At 41.1% G+C, this 18,984-nt stretch overlaps 1 protein-coding gene across 1 annotated transcript in view; it reads left to right on the top strand.

The window, feature by feature from the left end:
* FHIT (fragile histidine triad diadenosine triphosphatase) overlaps positions 1-18,984 on the top strand; it is a 1,435,036-nt gene that overhangs the window by 81,775 nt on the left and 1,334,277 nt on the right. The gene's annotated exons all lie outside the window — the stretch shown is intronic.

The following is an 18,984-nucleotide window of genomic DNA, read 5'->3' as shown; positions in this document are numbered from 1 at the left end:
TCTCCTTCCTTTTTTCTTTATCTCTTTTTGATATATTTTATGCTTGGATTTAACTGGACTTCCAAATTTGGGAATAATTCTTTCTGAGAGAAAAGAATTTCCAGAGGGCATTTTTTGTTCATTTATGAAGTCACATTCATGATGATAGCCTTCACGTTCAAAAAGAATTATCATAAATATACTAGCTAATTGATAAAGGCAAAGGTAGCTAGAAAGAACCTGGGTTTTTTTGTTTGTTTGTTTTTTGTTTTGTTTTGTTTTTTCTTTTTTATAAATTTCTTTTCCAAAGGGGGGGAAAAAACTGGCTTTTCTGTCAATGAATGATGTTTCCCTGATTCTCACTATCTTTTTGCTTATGTTTTCCTGTTCCCTCATCTTATATTGTACTCGTAAGCCAGGTTGCTGCTGTAGATGAATCATTCTAAACTCATGGATGTAAATAATATTTTGTATGCTTTTATACATTTAAAGTTCTTCTACAAGTTTTGATCAAATTTTTTTTCTACAGAGAATAGCCATGAAGGTTTTAGTATTGGGAAATTTGGGGTATTATGCATCACACGCTGTTCTTAAAATTCATATTTCAGCATATTAAAATTGGATCCCAAGACCCTTTGTGGAAGAGCCTTGATACTCTGACTCACCTTATATTGAACCAACATGACAGAAAAATACATCATTTTTCCCTACTGCGAAAGGAAACAAGTGTGAAAATAATGAGAAAGATGTGCAGTCTAAAACAAAGCAACATAATTTGTACTGTGAGTTGCTTAATGCATTATATAGTTATTATCTCACTTAAGCTCCCCAGGTAATATAATTGCTAATATTAAAAAATCTGTTTTGTTTTGTCACCTCAACAGAACATTTTGCCTTGAGACTTAATTAATGCATTTCTCTGTTAAGCATGTATTTTAGACACAATGGGTGTACCTTTAAATAACCTTCAGGAACACTACATATTTATGCACTGTTCTGAGAAGCAGAAAACAACCATAACAAGAACCTGGTACTCCATGTTCTCTCTGTAACCAGAAGAGTTTTGTTGGAATCATCTTTATTAGAGGCAGCTGTCAGTATGGGTTTTTATCCCCCTGGATGAAAACAAAAGGTGTTACAGAGGAATATACATAAAGATAGCACCCACGAGGCATTAGGATAAATAAAAGTAGGCAATATTAATGATGCTCATTAGCAGATGTCACTGTTGGGGATGAAGTAGATTCCATGCCAAAGTGTTTCATATATTACAGTTTTCAAAACTGTCAACTTTTTGACTTTGATGTATGTTCACGTGAATAGTTTTAATAAGTTCCTACAGCCCTTTCTTTTGCATATACCCTGAAGAATTCTGTGGAATTGCTGGCAGCAATATCACAAAGACATTTTTGCCTAATGATTGGCGTTACTTGGAAATGGGAAGACTCAGATCATTACATTCCCACGTATTCGTGGTGCAAATATTTGTCTAAAAATTAGTTAAAAAATACCCTATGACCGAATTGATGTTATAGTTTAAATCTTCCACAGGCTGTTGCCTGTATAACTAATAGAATTACGTATGCATAAAACTGCTTTTACTGGTGGAAGCCAAAATGCAGAATAATAGCTTGTCAAACTGTCATTTGCAAGTGAGATCATAGATTTTATAGTCCAAATTAGGTTGTGTTCTTTTCCTTTTTGTCAGGTCATATTCTAATAACCATATTGTGCACTAAACCCTATGATTATCCCCACACTTGACAGATGGTAGGCTGTTAATTTGTATGTAAGAGACAGTGATTGCCAGCACCCTAGCAGTATTCAACAAAATAGGAAATGTCAAAATGCACTTTTGGTTACGTTTTGCTTGACATCATTTTAGCAAGGTAATGCCAGGCAGAAGACTTTTAGTAGCTTAGCATGTTTAATTATACTATTCTGCGTGGCTTTACTAACCTCTAGAAATAGAAAGAATTAAGGAAGAAGTAATTTTTCTTGCAAAGCTTCTTTCCACTTTCCTGTGGAGAGTGGTCATCAGGCTGAGGGGTTAATCGAAGGGCTGCATGAGAGCTGGGAACAGACAAGATTTAACCGCTCGATGTTGAGGATAATTGTTGTATAATAGTAGCATACACTAATGTTTAGAAGTATGGTGGGGGTCAAAATAATTTAAAAGTGTAAGTTGAAAGTGCATTGGCATATCCACTAAAAAACTATTAGAACTAATAAACGAGTTCAGCAATGTGGCAAGATACAAGATCAATATACAAAAATCAATTTTATTTCTGTACACTAGCAATGAACAATCTCCAAATGATATTAGGAAAACAATCTCACTTATAATAGTAGCACAAAAGTGCATAGGAATAAACATAACAAAAGAAGTACAAGACTCGTACACTAAATACTGTTGAAAAATATTAAAGGATACATACATGGAAAGACATCCCATATTTATGGATTAGAAAACTTAACATTGCTGAGATTCCAGTATTGCCCCAAGTGACCCACATACTCAACGTAATCCTTTTCAAAATCCTTGCTGTTTTTTTTTTTCCTTGCAGAAATTGACAAGTTGATCCTAAAATTCATATAGAAATGCAAGGGAACCAGAATAGCCAAAACAATCTTGAAAAAGGACAAAGATGTAGGGCTCATAGTTCTTGATTTCAAAACTTACTAGACAACTGCAGTAATCAAGACTGTGTGATACTAACATAAAGATAAACAGAATAGAATTGAGATTCTAGAAATAAACTCTCATGTTTTGGTCAATTGCTTTTTGACAAGAGTGCCAAGACAATTCAGTGGGGAAACATTAGTCTTTTCAACAAGTGTTACCAGGACAACTGGATATCCACATGCAAAAGAATGAATTTAAATCTCTACCTCACCACAATTCGTTCAAAATGTATCACAGACTTAAATGTAGGAGCTAACACTATAAAACTCTGAGAACAAAATGAGTTAATTTTTGTGACCTTGGATAAGATTCCTTAGATACAGCACCAAAAGCACCGATGACAAGATACAAAATCAATAATTTGACTTCATCAAAATGAAAACTTTTGTTTGTTAGATGATACCATCAAGCAAGTGAAAAGATGACCCACAGATGAGAGAAAATCATGTATTTGATAAGAGATTTTGTGTGAATGCACAAAAAGCTCTTACAACTCAACAATAAAAGGACAAATAATCCAATTGAAAAATTGGCAAAGGACCTGATGAGGTATTTTTCCAAAGAATATCTACACATGGTTAATAAGCACATGAAAAGATCCCCAACAAGCTTATCATTAGGGAAATCAAACCCAATCAAAACCACAATGAAACACCACTTGATATGCACCAGAACAAACAGAAGACAATGGCAAGTGTTGGTGAGGATGTGAAGAAATTGGAACCTTCATATGTTGCTGGTGAGATTGTAAAATGGTACAGCCACTTTGGGAAACTATTTGCCAGTTCCCCACAATGTTTAACATAGAGTTATAATATGACTCATTAATTCTACTCCTATGTCATTTGCAATTCTTGTATATACAATTCTTGTATAATTCTTGAGAGAACTGAAAACATATATCTACACAATACCTTTACCTGAATGTTCATAGCGTCATTATTTAATAGCCAAAAAGTAGAAGCAATCCAAATGGCCATCAACAATGAATGGATAAACAAATGTGGCATAGCCATACAATGGAATGTCATTCAACCTAAAAAAGGAATGAAGTATTGATACATGCTACAACATCAATTTACCTTGAAAACATGCTTAAGTGAGAAGAGCCAGTCACAAAAACCTCATACAGTATGATTCCATTAATGTGACATGGAAACCTACTTTCTGCCTACGGATTTGTCTCTTCTGGACATTTCATATCAATGGAGGTAGTTAATATTTTGCTGTGTGTGTGTGTGTGTGTGTGTGTGTGTGTGTATGTGTGCTATGCCTCAGATATCTTTTTTCTTCTTAAAATGTGGTCTTTAAAGGCCTAATTTTATTATTTAAAAAATTATTTAACAGCCTGATTTTAAATGTTAACAATTACTACAATATATTTGGATCACTCTTTTTAATATAGTATGTTTTAAGAAAATCCCAATGAGATAAAGTTAATTTACAGAAACTTTGTGGCATAATTTTTCATTTGAAAGAGATTTTTAATTTTTTTTAATGTTTATTTTTGAAAGAGGGAGAGAGAGAGTCGGGGGGGGGGGAGGAGGGCAGAGAGAGAGAGATACACAGAATATGAAGCAGGCTCCAGGATCTGAGCTGTCAGCACAGCGCCTGATGCGGGGTTTGAACTCACAAACTGCAAGATTATGACCTGAGCTGAAGTTGGCCGCTTAACCCACTGAGCCACCCAGGTGCCTCTGAAAGAGATTTGAATGTTATAAATAATATTTTTCCTTTTTCATTGTTGTTTTTGTAAGGATCATTTTTAATGGTTGCTTGACTTTTCATGTTGTGGCACCATAAGGTATTAAAGCACCATACAAGAATTTTAGAGATTCCCCAGCTCATTCATTTAAAAGAGGAGTAGAGGAGGGGCACCTGTCTGGCTCAGTTGGTAAAGCCTGGGACTCCGGGTCATGAGTTCAAGCCCTATGTTGGGCAGGGAGCCTGCTTAAAATAAATAAATTAAATGAATAAAAAATAAAAGAGGAGAAGTAACCACAGTGGGTTAGGAAACCCAGGTATCTTTTTCCCACGTCAGTGAATGGAGTTCCGTTCATACACACCAATTACCTTGATTCATTTTGCATGCAGTTCTCAGGTAGACACCCATAAGGCGAAATTATGTGTAATCGCATTGTTCTTAGATATTGGAGGAGGGGGCAGATAAAAGATGAAAGTTTAATACTAAAGCTCATTTTGACTCAGCAGATTAAACTTTTAGTATCAGGGAGAAAAAGGAGAGGAGGAGAGAGCAACCTGGTATTTTCTATACTTAAGAGCGAAACTGAAATGGGAAAAAAGATACAATCAGAACCCACCACCATCCTATTTCAGCCCAGCATGTAATTCTCAGTTCAAAAAAAAAATTTTTTTTTTTTAAGAGAAAGCATTTTAGGATAATATCTTCATGAGCCATTACCGTGAAAAGCCAGTAGAGCTCTCACTCCCTCCTGAGAAATTGCTTTGCAATTGTGAAGGTGGTGAGGCTCAGGAGGTGAATTGGTCCTTGCGGATGTGTGAGTGAGGTGATCTGCATGAATCCTGAATAGTAAATGAGCACCCACCATGGGGCCAGGTTAAACTGGTGTCTTGTGGTGTTGCAGATTTTCCAGGGAATAAAGCCTTGGGTAACCAAGCAAGCTGTTGTGGGGAGCTGGTTAAAAGCTCAAGCTTGCTTGAGTGCTTTTGAGAACTGGTAATTGCCATTACCAGTCCTGAGAAAGCTGGGGTCTGCTCTGGGTCACTCGATTGATGAAACTATAGACGACCTCCATTTTTGACAGGATCTGGAGAACACAAAGCAAAGAACATCAGTCCTTGATTTTGTTTCTTTCTTTCTTCCTTATTTGCTAGAAGCTGTAAAAAAGGAACTCGAAGCCACATCCACGTGATAGCTTCTGTGTTCTATTTCTGAGACACATTTCTCCCTGCTTTGGTGGAATGGCTGGGAGAGGGTGCTTGGTATTGACATTCAAATGAAAGAATCAAATATCTCTTCGGGCTACAGAGTTTCTTTATCTGATATTGCCACAACAAGCAGATCAGAGGTATTTGTCTGTATCACTCGGGTTCTTTTATATTCTGACTGCTGAAGGAAAGGAGCAACTACTAAGACTTCTCTTTGAAATGGAGAAGTCCATTATCGGAGTCTTTGAAGCTCAGGAGAGTGAGTAAGTTCTACTTGGATAAAGAGCCCTAATAGGTGGAAGAAAGCAAAGACAGCCTTATAAATTTCCCCGCGAGCAAGCTGAACTATTGTTGTCTTTATTAAAAATATGCCTCCAAGCAGGTGGTCCTGTTCTGAGTGATACCTCCAAGAGTCTGGGAGTTTCACGTGGCCCTTAATAAAACAGGTGAGGCTGTCTTGAGAGACTTGAAAGGAGATCAAATTGCTATGCTGGGAGTGCTTGGTGTGGTGAACAAATTTATTCTCAGATTTTAAAACTTGAAACTTCGGCAATTATATTAATAAAGATAAGTAAGCCGGTTGACATCAACACATGCATTCTGTTTGTTCTTTGTACATCCGTGTACCTCCCAGAGAGGGCTGTGACCCAGATTCCATGTGCATTCAAGACTTTCATTAGATTAGAATGACATATACTTATCATTAGAGCGTACTAATTAAAGCAGAAAGTGACATTTCAAAGTAATGATGTTCCCTAGTGTCTCAATGTAAAATACTCCCTAGTCTATTTTTAATGACCTAGTGTGCTATGTATGTTTAAAATATTATTTTGTTATGAACTTGTGTGTTTCATTATTGTCAGTGGTGGTGATGACCAGCAAGGTAGGACATTCTTCTAGATGAATTAAGGAAAGAGACCAGTGAAACCTACTGGGGGCTTTGGGCTTTGGTTGCAGTCACATCCTGGCATTCTTGTATTCACCCAGCACTTTGATTGCATACTCTACTTGCCAACCTCTGTCCTAGGCGCTGTGGATGCATTGGTCACTAGGACACAGATGGTTCTTGCCCTGAAAAAGCTTGCCCCTCCCTTTGATGATCAAAGTTTTTCTTTACAGTTCCTTTTTTACATCCTTAGTAGTAGCAGAGAGGAGGATGAGGTCAGGAGTGGTTATATATATACCCTCACCTGCTATTGCAAGCTTTTGGATATTCTTAGTTGATAAGGATAGTAGAAGAAAGTATCTCCTTATTTAGTCTGTGCGTTTTCTCACACCTATGTCACCTAAATTTGGATTATGCATTCAGTGACCTACAACTGTGTCTAGTTCTCCTGTTCTGTGTCTGGTATACTGTTGGTGTTTTCAAAATGCTCATTCCCTTCCCTCCCTCTCACCCATAGCCCCCTGAGTTATAACAGCACTGGACTGATGGCTCCAGTATTTACATTGTGAATCGGCAATCCTTTCAAATGTCAGTGGGCCTTGTCTTTGGGGCCCTGTTGTGACAATTTGCAAACCAAGCCAGCTGTCATTCGTTACAATAATATATAAGGAGGAGAGTCCCCTGAGATCAAGATTATTCACTCTAAGGGCTTTAGCGTCAAAGGCAGCCAGGAAATGGCCAATTCCTCAGCCCTGACCCAGCTAGGAAGGGAAGAGGCATGCCTTTCTCTGCTAGCAGAAGCTACAGAGGCTCTCTCAAGAGGAGATCAGTGTTCGAACAGCGATGAGAGGCACAAAGAATTTCTAAGCACAAGCAGGAACAAGAAAGAGGAAGATGCTCTTTTTGTGCTGACCTTGCCCATTTCCCATCTACTCACCTTCCCAGGAGTAAAAGCAGACAGACGGTCATCTCTGCCACTGTCATCATCGTCATCATCACCACCATCATCATCTTCGTGGCTGTTGTTGATTAAGCACAGAAATCCCATCAGATAGGTGCTACTTTCATTGAAATTTATGGTTAACCAGACCAGTTGGTGTGTTTAGTCAACTTGCCCTAAGCTGCAGAACTGGAAAATGACATAGTCAACTCTCACCAGGGCTGGCTGTCCCCAAAGTGCCCTGCCATCAATCATTGTCTTTTATTTTCTTACGTTCTGTCTTGTACAAATGGCCTTTAAAGGTCTTTAACTTCATGATGAGTTAAATGTTCAGGTTGTCCTTGATCTGTGAGTGAACATTGCCATTTTCTGAGTCTTTAAAAAAAATTTTTTTTAATGTTTATTTATTTGAGAGAGAGAGGGCATGCAAGTGGGGCAGGGGCAGAGAGAGAGAGAGAGAGAGAGAGAGAGAGAGAGAGAGAGAGAGAATCCTAAGCATTCTCTCTGGCAGAGGTTGGACGTGGGGCTTGATCTCAGACCATGAGGTCATGACCTGAGCTGAAATCAAGAGTCGGACACCCAGCTGACTGAGCCACCGAGGCACCCGTCTGAGTCTTCTTTAGATGAATTATCTAAAGTGAATTCCAGGTCGTCTAATGACTGTGTTCAGTGACAGTGACTGATTTTAGGCTACTCTTGCTCTTCAAATCCACGTAAAGTACCATATTCCTTAAAGTGGTGTGTACCACAAACTCTGCTTGAATGATTATAAAGCCACCTACACATGAGCCAGGATTCACCACTTGAAAATGAGATTGTTCTCCATGCTCCAGCAAAATTTATTGAAATGTCTATTACATGCATACCCTGCTATTCAAATTCTTAAAAGAAATTCTGGCTATTTATTTATTTTCCTGCCTGCTTCTAGGAAGGATTTGAGGTAGTTACTGTAGTGTATTTTCCTTATCACTGAGAGCCGGAAATTCAAAGGCAGAATATTTTGATGAAAGAGAGTAATGTTGAGATCTTGGTACTATTCCTGGAATTGATTTCTCTAAACACTAGAAATGGTGATTTAGAGTCTGGAATGAGATAGTTCCTGCTTTGAATATCTATCTGGCTACTTGCTACAGGACCTGGGGTGAGGCTAACGGCTTAAATTGTAAAATCGGGGGGTAAGAAGAGTGCCTCATCACTGTGAGGGTTACCTGAGGGTTACCTGAGGGATACCTTGTAGAACACTTGGTATAGTGTCTGGTATCTGGGGCGTGTTAAATAGATGTGCTGATGGTGGAGGCGGTGGGGGAAGAAGTAAGGTATACTAGTTCATTTCCTCCAATGCAGTCTTACACGGAAGCTAATTATATGAATCTGATTAGCTATTCTGATCGGGTGGGTACAGAGCTTCCCTTACCGGGCACTGCCATAGAACACCGGTACTCATATATTTCATGAGTGTCTACACAAATAGTTTAGGGATGTTGATTCTTGGCTTGAAATAAGGAAAGCAGGTGACAGTGGGCAATGGACAGATGGAGCACCATGGACAAAGAGATGGCCGATTTGGGTTTAATTTGTGTCTGTTGCGTTCAGTTTGCATGATCTTAGGCAGCTGTCTTTTTTCTTTTTTTTTTAAGCTTATTTATATTTATTTTGAGAGAGAAAGAGAGCGAGCAGGGGAGGGACAGAGAGAGAGAGGGAGAGAGGGAATCCCAAGCAGGCTCTGCTCTGTCAGTGCAGAGGCCGACACGGGGGGCTCGAACTCCGGGAGTGTGAGATCATGACCTGAGCCAAAACCAAGAGTTAGACACTTAACCAACTGAGCCACCCAGGTGCCCCTCTTAGGCAACTGTCTTAAACTTTCTGAGCCTCGGTTTCTTCTCTGAAACGATGACAGCGATCCCTACCCACCAGGGCCATTTTGAAACCTGCATGAGCTAACGTGTTATAAATGGAGGTTGAAGATGAACTAGTTTACAAATCTAGTTTTTTGTTGTGGAGATTATACTAGGATAGGAAAAATTTGGTACAGAACTGCCAGTGGGACTTTATGGGCTGGGTTAGAGCCCAAGCCTGTGGTGACTTTCTTATTATTTTAAAGATCTACTTCCCCCAGCTGATCTCATTTACTTGGAAATTCTAGAGTGGCAGCATAGCACTTTGGATCCAATGGTTCATTGTCTTGGGATGCCTTTCCTTGGTTATCAGATGCTATACTAGGTTCCTTAAACCCTGGCTGCAAGGAAGAAATCCTTGTGTGACAGTAGATTTAGTGGGGTATAAATCTGCCTAACTAGCAGCTGGATAGTTGCTGATGAGGGTTGGCCCCAGAGTCGAGCAACATTAGCTGAGTTAGAAGGATGTGCTGATTCCAACTTCAAGCCACGGGGCCCAGCAGCAAACTGCAGGGAAGTAATAGCAGCCTGTGGTGTGGCCTGTTGTGCCACCGTCGTTCCTGTCAGTGTCACCATCATCACCATTAAGCTTTATTAAGTGCCGGCATGTGGAGCTCCCTTAGGTGCCATTGCAGGCAGGCAGGCGGCTGTGTGCTTAAACGAGAGCCTCAAGCAGGGTCATGAGGTGAAGGGCCCCAGCTATAATCCAAAGCAGGCCCACAGACGTGGCTGCATAGGCAGATGAGGAGATAGTTGGTGGCTGTAGTAGGCTGTTGTCTGGGGTGTCAGCTTAGCCCATGGCCCCTTTCTCTGAGAACTGTCCTGACTTTTGCCTTCAAGGCTAGGCCCTGGCGGTCAAGTTCTGTGTAACTTGGCTTCTGTGGCCATGCCTGTGTGGATCAGGGATGCACACTGAAGCTGGGCCTGTCTGATTATCTTTCCCAAAGTTGGATTTGGGACTAAACCATTTGTAGCTACACTGGATAGGTAGGTGAATTTGGGAGCTGTGGAAAGCCATGTCTTAGATTCACTAATCCTCATTGCAGCCCTGTGGGGTACATCTTCTTCTTATTTCCGTTTTATAGAAGAGGAAACTGAGTCACAGAGAAGTTAAGTAATTTACCTTCGTGTTGTTGGGTAGTGGCAGGGCGAGGCATGAAGCTGGCAGCATGAGCTCAGGCCTTCAGCCGCTCTACAACTGTCATCCTGAGAGAGAGAGGGAAAAATGCAGGTTAAATGACTGTGAGGGGAGAGGGGGTTTGGGGGGAGGGGAGGATCATAAGACTGACTGAGAGAGAAGCTGCCTTGATTCTGTGAACTTTCTGGCTCCAGAGTCCAGTCCTCAGTGATTGCACTTTCTACTCTTGTGCATCGAGAAGTATCTTTGTGTCCTTATAAATAAATTCCATTTTTTTGTACATAAAGTAGCTTTAGTGGATGTGTATTACTTGCAACCCAAAGAGTCTTAATGAAGTGACCATCCTGTCACAGTTGGTTAAAAAAAGACCATGGGTCATCCATTGGCCTGTGTAACCCCAGGTACCTTTACATTATATGTAGGTGGTGTCTGGGCTAGTGGAGGACAAAGGCAGGCCCACCAGTGACTGGAGCATAGTGTGACGAACTCTCTGAGAGATGTAAGCAGAAGTTGCTATAGAAACACAGACATGGGGGGTGCTGGGTAGCTCAGTCGGTTAAGCGTCGAACTTCATCTTAGGTCATGATCTCATGGTTTGTGGGTTTGAACCCTGCGTCTGACGCTGTGCTGACAGCTCAGAGCCTGGAGCCTGCTTTGGATTCTCTGTCTCCTTCTCTCTCTGCCCGTCTCCCGCTTGTGCTCTGTCTCTCAAAAATAAATAAATATAAAAAAAATTTTTTTAATTAAAAAAAAAAGAAACACAGACATGGGGCAAAAAAAAAAAAAAAAAGAAAAAAAAAGAGAGACTGGTGGACTGGTGTGGGGTGTGAAGAATCAGGGATGTCTTCTCAGGGGGTATTTGAGCTGTTTTTGAGAATGAATAGAATTTAGCTCTGTGAAGAATGGGTGGGAGGAACGGTATTCCAGGTAGTGAGAATGGTATGGGCAGGGGAAAAAAAGAAGGTGACACCTATAATAAAGAAGATATGGTATATATATTCAATGGAATATTACTCAGTGATCAAAAAGAATGAAATCTTGCCATTTGCAACAATATGGATGGAACTAGAGTGTATTATTTTAAGTGAAATAAGTCAGTCAGAGAAAGACAAATATCATATGATTTTAGTCATATGTATAATTTAAGATACCAAACAGATGAACATAAGGGAAGGGAAGCAAAAAGAATATAAAAACAGAGAGGGAGACAAACCATAAGAGACTCTTAAATACAGAGAACATACTGAGGGTTGCTGGAGGTGTGTTGGGTGGGGGGAAGGGCTAAATGGGTGATGGGCATTAAATAGGACACTGCTTGGGGTGAGCATTGGGTGTTACATGTAAGTGATGAATCACTAAATTCTACTCCTTAAAAAAATTTTGATATAAAGAAAGAAAGAAAGAAAGAAAGAAAGAAAGCAAGCAAGCACTTCTAATGTGGAAAAAAGAAGAGAATATGATTAGTTGGAAACATGTATCAGACATCTACACAAAAGAAGATCCCAGCTTAAGTATAATAAAAAGTGCATGGACATACCAGTTGGGTCATCTGGAAGCAGATCCTGAGAGATATCAGGAGGGCAAGAACCGATGAAAAATAAAAATGGAGAGAGGAATCAGAATTAAGTATGGAAAGCCTTCAGACCGTAATGTGTATGATGAACATTTGAAAGGGTGCCAACCTAGTCCACCTTCTCTAATTTTGAAAGTGGTCCTCAGCAAGAGTCCCTAAGGAAGACCTACGGCCAGCTTTCATGTTTGTGCCATAAAATAAACTGTACTTTCTTCTTTTAGTTTCCATAGGAAGGAAGGAAGGAAGGAAGGAAGGAAGGAAGGAAGGAAGGATGAAAGGAAGGAAGGGAAACCTGTGATACATTTTGGAAAGGACAAGTAGTTCAGTATGATGGAAAAGGAGGAAGAAGGAGGGACAGGATATACAACTTGGCATTCCTGGGTGGACCAGATCACAAAGGGTATCTAGTGCCAAGCTGTGGAGTTTGAACCTTATCCTCTACCCAAGCGATTTGTTACCTACCAGGTCCCTTCCCTCCCTCCAACACGAAGACATCGGTAGCTTTTGAAATGGAAAAGATTATTCTGACTTTAGACAATTTTAGGAAAAACACCACCACATGCAGAAATGCTAACACCCAACACTGCTGTTTTCATCTTTGCACATTATCTTCTAGTTGTCCTCAAACATGCCTATTTTTGTACATGGTTGCAATCCATCCATGTATCATTTTCACTTCCCAGTAGATCAAAAAGATTTTCTATGTTTCTGTGTTGGCCTTTCCTAATTATTATAGCAGCATGATACAGACACAAGGTTTTCTGAGTACACACACAGCTCCAGGCAATGCATGAGTTTCTGGTGCAGCAAAGACACATGACCTCAGGATTTCTGCTTTTGAGCAACTCAGGATCTGGTATAATAATGCTGCTGAAGTATGCAACTGTAGACACATTAAAGCATGTGGGTTTATTATTGTTTTATGAGAAATGTATCCAGTTCTTTGAGGATTGGTTGAGGGATTTTTTCTAATCCCTTTCTTCTGAGCTCACTGTCCCCTGCTCCCCCCGCACCCCCATCCCGTCTGCTCTGTGGCTAACAAACGGCCACATCTTCACACGCTTGTTGTGTTCATGTGCTACTTATCTGGTGTCTTTTTCATATCTTATGCTCCAAGTACTCTGAAAGCCATTTGATGGTTAACCATAAACAGTCTCCACATCAAGCTCTTGAGCCGAGTTAATTTGATTATGAAACATTATCTTGATGGTGGCAAGCGTCCAGTTGTCATCTTTTTAATGATACAGGTCTCCACAGCCTAAACTAATTATAAACTAGCTCCATTCCAGGGAGGACAGCACTGTCTAACCCGCCTTTGCAAGCCAGACCCAAGCGGCTCGGTGATATGAGCACATCTGCTTTTCCTTCCTCGGGCCTTTGTGGATCTCAGCGATGTCATTTCTCTCCCTCTCCCTGCTCTTTTGTTAAAGAAAATAGGGGTGATTGGCCAAAATTGCTCTTTAAATTAAATTTTGGCTCCTATCTGCAGCATGATCATGAGCTTCCAGATTAAAGATGCAGATAATTTTGCAATCAGATTTACATTTTGGTCTGTAATGAGTTTAAAAGTCTTTACATGCTTTCGTTTCCCCCTCTGTGATGCTTTTTGTTGACTTACTTTATTTAGCTCGTTGGTTCAAGTGGTATTTTGTTGCTGGTTTCGGCTCTAGTCTCCATATCTTAAGTTCCTTATTTTCTCTGCTCCTAGTCTTGTATAAGTGTAGAAAAGACATTGATCATTTGGGATAAGTAAAAAACAAAATTAACGAAATTCATTCCATAGAGTCTAGAAGTGTTTCATTATCCATATAACGAAGAAGTGGATGACGAAGCTAAGCAAACTGCATTCTCTGGAAAGGCTCATATCTGGTTTTACCGTGTGTCTCTGTGTGTGTGTGTGTGTGTGTGTGTGTGTGTGTGTGTGTGTGAATCTGTGTTTGGACACAAGTATGCCAGTGTGGGCTGTTGACACACATACTTGAAATAGGTTTTTACTCCATAGATCTTAAAAATTTAGAAAACTCTCTTAGCCTCACTTTCTTCCCTTGTTAAATGGGAGCGATAACAGTTCTTACTATATATGGTTGCAGAGATAATTCATTTGATGTCACTGCAAAGTGCCTGCCATATAATAAATAATAAATATCAACACTTAATATCATGGCCCTTGTCCTGTGGAAGTGCAAAGCCATCTTTATGATCTCAACTTTGAGCTACTAATAAGTCCCTATGTTCACCCATTTATAAAGAGGCCAAAAGCATTGCCAGAAAGCTTAAACCTTAGAAAAGTTACCCCAAGCCATGTTCTCCAGCATCCCTTCCCTACTTACTCAGCCTAGGTAGAAAGATTTGCCATTTCCACGAGTTTTCATGGATACCATCTTTGTGGAAGATCCCCGCCCGCCATTGTCACAGCCCCTCATCTCTGATTTCAGCTGCAACTGGTATAACCAGTTTTGTCTTGGTCAGCTTCCCACCTGTGGCACCTGCAGTGGACCCCTTTCTGCTTCCTTCCCAGGACCACCTCTCCGGCTGGGAGCCTGTTGGCCTGGGGCAAAGAGGAGTCTGGAAGTGTGGGGGAAGGAACTGCTCTCAGGGGCTACTGTCAACACCTGGGTTTTTGAGCATATGAATAAACGCTCCAGGCTTCCGTTCTTAGGTGCATCATTCTGGCTGCATTCTTGGGAGGTCCTGGCCAGATGAAGCCCTTTGCTCTCTGTGGCAAACTTGATAATATACCCTTTCATTGGCTTTTAATCCTTCCCTGTCTTTCTGTATTCCCTCATCTTTGCTTCCTGGCATCATCTTCCAAATAAACTTCTGCACCTAAGCCCTCATCTCAGATTCTGTCTTTAGGGAAACTCAGCCTACTACAGCCTTGAAGTCCCCTGCCTTCTTGATATTTCTTTAATCTATAATTGTTAACCCCAGATCATTTCTTCTTCCTTTCTACTCCAGAGGGAAGAGATGTCTCACGGATTTTCAAGGTCAGACTCTTCCTCTTTGATCTTCATCCTATCCCCTCTTAAGTTCTCTGGGCCCACAGACCACCATATCTTGTTTACTGCTTCACCTACAATGTAGAGTGCTTGGCCCATAGTAAGACCTCAATACTATTTATTAAATGAGTGAGTGAATGTATTATTCCCTTTCTCTTGCATGGTTTTCAGTCTCCTCTCCACCCATGTTGTTCTCATCTTTTATTGTTCTTTTAGCCTTTCTTTGGGGTCCAGAGATCTTTCACTTTGGCAGTAGACATCATTGCCTGGTTACAGAAGCCACCTCTTTGTTAGGCCTACTAGTCAACTCCCAACACCTTGGCAGTAGACATCATTGCCTGGTTACAGAAGCCACCTCTTTGTTAGGCCTACTAGTCAACTCCCAACACCTTGGCAGTAGACATCATTGCCTGGTTACAGAAGCCACCTCTTTGTTAGGCCTACTAGTCAACTCCCAACACCTTGGCAGTAGACATCATTGCCTGGTTACAGAAGCCACCTCTTTGTTAGGCCTACTAGTCAACTCCCAACACCTTGGCAGTATAGGTAGGACTTTGTGGGGCTATACTTTGTGGAACATCTTTTCTTTCTTGACCTCCCCCTTTCTTGGTCTCTTGAAATCTACCTCTCTCCTGGTCCTTCTCCTGGCTCTCAAACTTTTCTTTCCAAGTGTTTTTCCTGGCTTGTTCAGCTGATTCTACACTTGGCTTTCTTAAGGGCTTTTTTTTTTTTTTTTTTTTAAATTTTAGATGAGAGCACATGCAGAGGTGAGGGGCAGAGGAGAGAGAGAGACAATCCAAGCCGGCTTTGCACTCAGCACAGACCCCATGACCCTGAGATCATGACCTGAACCAAAAATCAAGACCCGGACACTCAGCTGACTGAGCCACACAGGTGCCTCTCAAGGGCTCTATCTTTGATCCTCTTTTTTTCTGAAGTTACATAGTCCACCTAAGTAAATCAGTGACTGCTATCTCTTCAGCTGTGTGGATAGCTCCTGAATCTGTAATCTGCAGACTGACTGTCCGGAGTTCAAAGCCATTGGGAATCTCCATCAGGAATTCTTGTAGCTATTTCTAAGTCACCATGTTCAAACTGGAGTTCATTTTCTTCTCTGCATTTTCATCTTCTCCTCCTTTTTCATGCCCTGCCTTAGCTAATGGGCTCATCATGTAACTGGTATTGCAGTAAAGATGCCTTTTTATGATCCTTAAGTGCCTTCTCAACCATTGCTTTCAAGAAATAATTTTTGAGTTCCTCCTATGAGTCAGACACCGTACGAGTTTCTTGGGCTATATGGAACACAAAATAGACCCTCAAGAGGCTCATAGTCTAGAAGCAGGTATAGGTATTCATTTGATTTATCACACAACTATAGCATTACAAACTGAAGTAAGTGCCGTGGAAGAAAAGTCCAATGTGTTTTGAGAGCATGTCATGAAAAGACCTAATTTGTTCCTGGGATTGGCACAGCTTCCTTTAGAAAGAATGGCATTTGATCTGAGATCAGAAGGATGTGTAGAAATTAACTGAGAGAGAAGAACCCTTCCCTCTTTATCACTATGCTCTACAGTCACCAAGTCTCATTGATTGTACCTGTGAAATGTCTTAGTTGTTCTGTTTTACATTCTCATCCTAGACCATTGCAATTCCCACCTCCCCCTGGCACTCCACTTCCATTCATTAATTTTCACATTGCTGCCAGAATGCTTTTACTGGACACAAATCTGACGACATATTTTCTCCTGCTTCTAGCTTAAAACCATTGGTAGCTCGCTAGTGCTTCCAGGGGTAGAATCCCAACCCTCGGGCATGGCAGTCAAAGGCTCTTCAAATTTTGGCTCTGACCTTTGCTTCTAGCCTCACCTCCTGCCATTCCATAGCACATTGCCTGTTTTGGGGCCACTCTAGACTCTGCAGATGGCTGGAGACACCATGTCCTCCTAGGCTGTCATGTGTGGGTACATTCCTTTCTCAGCTATCCTTCTCTTGCACCTGGTCAGCTCCTATGATCCTCTTAGGCCCTGTGTAAAGATGCATGGCACATCTTCCATGAGACTTTCCTTGACCCCTCATCTGTGTCCCCATATTTGTATTTAGACATTTCTCTCCTAGAGCTCTCTTCCGTTTGCCTTATATTAACTTAGTTGTTTAGAGCAGGTGTTCCGCTGGGGTCAAGACTGCTATGCTCATCTCTCTCTTCCCAGGTGTTCAGTAAATATGTGCCATTGAATTGTCCATAAGTGCATAGGGTAAAGGAGGCAAAGACATTGGGGGATGGGAGGAGAGCTGAAAGAAAAAAGCCAGACCTTTTCTAATGATAAGAACTGGTGATCCCAAGCAGTACTTGACCAAGACATATATTTGGTGAACAATCGAGTGAAAAACTGGATTTGATCAATGTTTCTTGGGAGGAGGAGCATGGCAAATTTCAGCATCCTGGCCTCCTTCCTCAACTCGGGGCAAAGAAGGCCTTTGGTTGTTGATTCTGCCGTAGGTACGTAAAGGCCTTTTATTGACCTTGTTTTGCTCTAGTGTATTCCACCTCTACTCTTGCCTTAATTGTCTCATCAATGTATTCCTTACAATTCAATACAACTCCTTTCCTGAAGAAAGTTCTGACGAATGCTGCTCTCTCCACTCTGTTGCTTTTCTGGAGATACTTAGTATCTCCTCTTGATTAGTATCCTGGGCAGCTGGTGGCCAGCTCTCCTGTTAATCCTGCCCAGATGCTAGGAAAGGAAGACTGGGTTGTATAAAGCTCTTTACCAATATTACACTAATGACCTATAAAGAATTTCTCTCCAGGTCTGGCTTATATCCACTTAACAAAGAAATCTGTTTTATGTTTCAAAATTGTCAGGATGTTGCTGTGACGTGCGTGGAAGAGTAGGGCTTGTGTTCCGTTCTGTGTTTTTACAAATGGCAGGCCGTTGGCACTCGCTGAGGGCCGAGAATGGGCTGCGGTTCTCCAGGCTTGCCACGACTGCTCAGAGCCTGGGCCACCTCTCAGGTCCAGCACCTGCCCGTGCCATCGTTTCCTGAACGAGGCTGAGAGTGTTTAGCCATGCCAGCCTCAGCTCAGACAGGCTGCTTATCGCCTTCACTTTAGTGTGCCCGGGAAGGGTAGTGTGTAAATGACAACCAAAGACGGGTGCAATGGGAATGCCTTTCTGCCCATTTGCCTTTGTCCCCTGAGATGGCAACGTACTGATGTTGGTGTCCACTGAAAGTGCAGTAAGTAGTTGTTGCTAAGGGATGTAGAGTAGGAGGAAGATCCGTTCAGCTTTCCAGAGTACCTAGGAGTTACTCTGTGCCGGGTGTGGTGTAGATGCAGTGAGAACACAGAGGGTCTGACATGGTCCTCATCCTCAAAGAGGTATTATCTTTATTTATTGAGTCCTGTAAGTCCTTTGCACTTCTAAAGGTCAGTGGAAGTGGCAATTTGGGACTGGTCATTTGGAAAATCCAGATTTATGTCCTGAATTTATAAATCTTTCATTGGAATTTAGGCCAGCTATCTAAACCCAGTGTTTTGTAGAAAATGCTTCATATGGTGTTTTGTAAAATGCTTTCAAATATACCGTCTCCTTTGAGCGACATACGGCACCAGCATCACTAATTTTATTTTAATGATGAGAATCATTGTGCCCAGATTAAGGATTTCATTCTAGATGTCCCAGCTTGTCAGAGAGCTTCCTGTGACCCTTGGTCTCCTGGTTCTTTTCTTCCTTACTCAACTATCTCCCTGCCTAGACCGATCATAAATTTGGATTTTCCCATAACCATACCTTTTAGGTATTTCAAACTCACTTTTATCCTGCATCTTCCCAGCTCTATCTAGCTCTCGTGTATCAAGTGTTAAATGTGTGTGGAGTGCTCCCGTGTTGTTGTGCCTCTTACCCGTCTTCCTAACTTAGGCCTTCTTTATTTTGTCCTTTTTTTTTTTTGGAAAGGGGTAGGGGGATCTTGACATTT

The sequence above is a fragment of the Lynx canadensis genome, chromosome A2 (assembly GCF_007474595.2).
Source record: "Lynx canadensis isolate LIC74 chromosome A2, mLynCan4.pri.v2, whole genome shotgun sequence".
NCBI classification, from domain to species: domain Eukaryota; kingdom Metazoa; phylum Chordata; class Mammalia; order Carnivora; family Felidae; genus Lynx; species Lynx canadensis.
The sequence above is the reverse complement of the archived record's forward strand: the minus strand, read 5'-3'. Positions and strand labels throughout refer to the sequence as shown.